Source organism: Mastigoproctus giganteus, chromosome 5 (assembly GCF_048544385.1).
Source record: "Mastigoproctus giganteus isolate SK-2022 chromosome 5, ASM4854438v1, whole genome shotgun sequence".
In the NCBI taxonomy this organism is placed as follows: Eukaryota; Metazoa; Arthropoda; class Arachnida; order Uropygi; family Thelyphonidae; genus Mastigoproctus; species Mastigoproctus giganteus.
This window is the reverse complement of record NC_143579.1, coordinates 47,155,295-47,160,789: the sequence shown is the minus strand read 5'-3', so window position 1 is coordinate 47,160,789 and position 5,495 is coordinate 47,155,295. Positions and strand designations below refer to the sequence as shown.

The following is a 5,495-nucleotide window of genomic DNA, read 5'->3' as shown; positions in this document are numbered from 1 at the left end:
AATAATGTGTTTTGCGCTGTATTGTGGGTTACAGAAATGTTCGAAATGCATTTGTTAGATGGGATATATATCTCTGTGAATGAAATCCAATAAAAAGACTCGACCTGACATACCTCATCATCATCATCAACCATTTTCAATCCACTGCAGGATGAAGGCCTCTCCAGCAACTTTCCAGTTCCTTCTGTTTTGTGCAATGACCATCCATTTGCTACCCACAAACTCATTAATTTCATCTATCCATCTCTGCCGTTGTCTTCCCGGTTTTCATCTAGCTCCTCTTGGGTACCATTCTGTTATTTTCTTAGTCCATCTGTCATCATGTCTTCGAGCAAGGCCATTTTAGTTCTTTAGTTTTGATAACAATGTCCTTTACTTGAGTTTGCTGCCTAATCCATGTGTTTCTCTTCTTATCTAACAGTCTGATTCCCAATATAATTCGTTCCATTCTTCGCCGTTTAGTTCTCAGCTTCTCTTCCATTGTTTTGGTGAGTGCGCAAGTTTCGCTTCCATATGTCAAGGTGGTTCACAGCTTCTCTTCCATTGTTTTGGTGAGTGCCCAAGTTTCACTTCCATAAGTCAAGCATTGGTATACATTGGTTCATTATTTTACGTTTCAGACAAACTGGGATATTGCTCTTCAGTATGTGACTATATTTCCTGAATGCTATACATCCAAAATTATTCTTCTCTTGACTTCCAGCCATTTATCATTATTACAGCTAATAACTTGTCCCAGATAAGTATATGACTTCACCTTTTAAATTACTGCTCCTTCAATCATTATGTCCCTTTCTGTGGCATACTTGTTCATCATTATTTTTGTTTTAGCCATATTCATCTTTAGTCCACAATCCTTACTAACTGTGCATAACTGATTAAGATTTTCCTCTAATTTTTTGGGATCGTGGCTTATGACCACAATGTCATCTGCAAATCGTAAATGGTTTAGGTAGTCTCCATTCGCATTGACTCCTTTCTGAGACCAGTCTAATCTTCTGAAAGCTTCCTCAAGGGCAGCAGTAAACAGCTTCGGAGATATTGTGTCTCCTTGTCGAACTCGTTTCTTGATTTTAAATTTTCTGCTGTCTTTGTCTAGTCTAATAAAGGAGGTAACGTTCTCATATATGTTCTTCAAAATAATAATATATATGGGGTATCAATGCCTTGTCTTTCCAGTGCCCCAAACATTGCCTTATGCTGTATGGAATCAAATGCCTTTTCATAATCCACAAATGACAGGCATAATGGTGTTTTATATTCATTTGGTTTCTCCATTAGCTGTGATATTACTTGAAGGTGATCCATAGTTGAGAATCCTGTCCTAAAGCCAGCTTGCTCCCTCGGTTGATTCTCATCAAGTATTCTTTCTAATTTGTTGGTAATGACCCTTGTGATCAACTTGGAGATGTGAGATAACAAGCTAATTGGTCTATAATTTCCAATTTCTGATTTATCTCCTTTCTTATGCAGCAAAACTATGATGGCATTATTCCACTGCTTAGGCGTCACACCTTTTCTAATGCATTTTGTGAAGAGCCTTGCCAGTTTTTGTGTCATGTCTCTTCCTCCCAATTTTAACAACTCTACAGTAACTTCATCTACCCCCGGAACTTTTTGATTCTTCATTTTCTTCAACGCACGTTCTACCTCATCAGGAAGAATATCGGGTATGTTGTATGTTGCTAATTTGCGATCCATCTTCCACACTGCTGGTATCATTCCCTCTCTCCTTGTATAATTCTCTATAGTAGTCTTCTGCTATTTGAATTATGCCTTCTCTGCTATTTATAAGTAAACCATTGCTATTCTTCAGTTTCAGTATCATTTGTCTTTCTGCATTACTGCTCATGGCTGATAATTCAAGTCCTTTGTTTTCCCTTAATGCTTTTTCTACTTTTCTTGTGTTAAATCTTCTTATGTCCTCTCTGAGTCTCTTTCTAATGGCTTTGCATAACTCAGTATACTCAATTTTCTCCTTGTCAGCGTTTATCTCGATCTTCATTTGTCGCCTTCGGTTCATCATAACAAGTGTTTCTTGACTAATTTTTTCTTCTTTGAATTTCTTTTTCCCTATGGTAATATTCCTCGTTTCTTGGGCTTTATCACTTTTAGAAAGTTGCAATATTCCTCGTCGATATCTTGGTCCTGAGCAGTCTGCTGAAGCTCAAACTTGTTCTTAAGTTACAGTACATACTGCTTTTTCTCCTCTTCAGTTATCTCAAAGACCTTAGTATTACTTACTCGAGTCAGTTTTTTCCTTTCCTTTCCTACATCTCTATCAAGTGTACATCTTACCATTCTGTGATCACTTCCAACATTTACCTTATTCAGGACGGTAACATCATTCACGATATCTTCTGTTAATGAGGATGAAATCGATTTCATTAGTTGTTAATCCATTTGGACTCTTCCATGTCCACTTTTTTTTCACCCTTTTCTTGAAAAAAGTGTTCTTTACTGACAATCCTTGAGATTCTGCAAATTCCACAAGTCTTTCACTTCTTTCATTTCTTTCACCAATTCCAAAATTTCCTATAGTTCCCCTTTCTGAGCTGTTTTGTCTTTTTACAACCTTAGCATTGAAGTCCCCCAAAATGATAGTGTAGTGGGTTTTCTGCTCATCTAGAAGACTCCCAATACCTAATTGCCATAAATATCTTCCCAAAGGATAAAATTTCTAATTAAGGGAATTATGAGAAATCATGCAAATGGCAATCATGACAACCAAACATACATTTTATTGCATTTACGTGTACAAACTTAAATGACAAGTTAACGTAATAGTATTATGTACTGTAAATCAGCAAAATAAGTCTTCAATATTTTGTTGTTCCTCATCGAGCTGCAATGACAGCCTTGCAACGATCTAGCATAGAGTTATTCGACTTCTGGATATACGGATGCTCAATTTTGTCGTACCACACCCTTACAATGCTCTCAATCTTACTTGTTGGCTTCTCCTGGGCAATTTTAGACGACATTATGTACCAGCAATTTCCAATAGGGTTCAAATCTAGATTGTTGCAGTGCCAGTCCAACACTGTAATGCCAGCATTTCTGAGGTACGACTGCACCTTAAGGGAGAAAAACGAGGGAAAACATTGGCGTAAGTATGTTTTAAGCATTGTGAGACAAGAAGACAAACTCATCATTAAATATAAATAGCATAAAAGTTACCAATTTTGCTGTGTGGCAAGGTGCTGAGTCCTGTTGAAAAATGTAGTTTTGGACGTCTGTGTGTTGATCCCTAAAAACGAGTTTCAGGCACTCCTCCAAGATAGCAGTGTAGGTTTTTGCATTCGCCGTTCCGTTAATAAACTTAATTCGCTCCACCCCTTTGCTTGTTATGTATCCCCCACACCATCTGACCGACGGGGAACTTTACAGTCGGTGTTATGCAGTCAAGATGGTATGCCTCCGATTTTCGTCTTCTGACATATCGCTTCCCATCCGAGCCATGGAGGTTGAATTTTGATTCGTCAGAAAAGTGTCCCATTGCCTTTTGTCCATGAAACATGCGTTTTAGCCCAAGCTAGTCGCTTCGTCCTCATTTGTTGGGTCAACAAAGGCTTCTTCTTGGGCCGATAGGCATGCAGACCACATTCCGAAAGCCGTCTTTGGATAATTTGTGCACTTGTTTCAACATCAGAGGCCATCTCAAAGTCCAGTTTTAGATCAGGAGCACTAGCATGGCGATTACGAAGGCATAGCCGTTTCAAATATCGATCTTGGGAAGGCGTAGTCACTCTCTTACGGCCTGATCCATGTCTTCTCTTCACATCACCGATTTCACGCTTTAATTTAAGCACCCGGGATACTGTTGACTGGTACGCGTGCTATCAGCGATAGCACGCGTAGAAAGCCTTTCCTGGGACAGAGCAATGCTACACTTTTTTTTCTTGGAACATACGGACCCATGCTTACACCTCCGCAAAACAGGATACTAATCAACGTGTATACCCTTCCAACGCCGTATTTATAGAAACGGCTGATGTAATACGCACTCACGATTATGCTTTGTGCAATTACTACCTGATGCAATTGAAGCGTTATCTGACGCAGTACCTTTGCTTTACGGCAAACAAAATGACTGTAATCAAGCAATATCTTATACGTTTCACTACAAATGTTACCTTTTTTAAGGTGATGCAGTTTTTTTGTCCACCACTGTAAAAGCAAATGAAGAAATACTGGCTGACCATCTTCTCACAATGTACATGGACCATTCTGTATAATTTTTTTGACATTGTGCGAGTGCTAATGGATTGCGAAGTCCCAGCAATGAGGGAATCATTCAATTTTGCGGTCGGTGTGCCACGGTTGTCTTTAACTTTAACAACCCTTTCCAAACAGTGCACATCTCGTTTTGTCACCCTATACAGTACTTGCGGATGCATCTGCTTTTGTTGGTGTCTGTTTTTTTCTGCAATTCTCCGTTTTTAGAATACTTGAATAACAACCGACTTGGAATGCTCAACAACAGTAATAACGATTGTTCATATAGGAACAGCGACTAGACACGCACTCACGATTATGCGTTGTGTGAAGCTGGCAAAATACTTTTTTCTTCAGCTTCAAACACAATAGACATCTCTTTACAAACGAAGTTAGAAATATTAATTACAGAAAAAAAGATCCGACTCCCCCCCCTTAACCTCCAAGGTTTCCAGTGGAATGAAGACGGCCCTGGTCATAGCGTTAATTGTTATCATTTCGTTGAATAGAGTAAAATTTCGCCATTCTATGTGTATTGTAGGTGTAGTCTTTTCCAAGCCACTGAACCTGTACGTAAAAGAGGAATGACCGGAGTTATAGTTGTAAATTTGAATTAAGATGACAAGCGAAATGTAGGCGACGGTGGTATAGTGGTTAGCATAGCTGCCTTCCAAGCAGTTGACCCGGGTTCGCTTCCCGGCCGTCGCAGTTGTATTTTATTTTATTATTTTTTTTTTTTTCCCTTTTATTACTCCAGCGATAGTAAACAAAATGGCGTTTCCCACACTTTTTATCGATCGATCTCGTGCATATATGGTTGCTTTTATTTCCCTAAAAAAACAAGTCTCATCACAGAAGTCTTCATCGGTTATAATAAAATGGCTAAGTATGTAGTAATTATAACACTTCGACAAATTTCAAGTAACTTGGTGACTTTCCCAATTTGACTGATGCGCCTCGTGTTGTCGTGTGTATTGTCGTGTGTAGGGTTTGAATTAAAATTAATTAGAAAGCTGAATCAACATGTGCGCAATACTCTGGGAAGGGGAGAAGTGGTTCCCAATCTCTTTCCTTTCGCGGCACACTACGTTTCATCCAGTATTTATGCAGCACACTTGTTTCCCATTCCCCTTTCCTCCTCCTAGTAGTCCATGCTGATTATAATTTTCATATTTGTTGAACTTTTTATATCCAATTTAAATAGCATCTCTATGAATACGAAATTTCATATTTGATCAATTTTTTATTTTTATTTATTTTAGGTATATTTTAATTAA

The 5,495-nt window shown here is 38.5% G+C and overlaps 1 non-coding gene across 1 annotated transcript; it reads left to right on the top strand.

Moving 5' to 3' along the window:
* The first annotated feature begins 4,854 nt into the window (after positions 1 to 4,854).
* Positions 4,855 to 4,926, top strand: TRNAG-UCC (transfer RNA glycine (anticodon UCC)). Its single transcript has one exon. It is a non-coding gene; the product is annotated as a tRNA-Gly (tRNA).
* Positions 4,927 to 5,495: the final 569 nt, after the last annotated feature.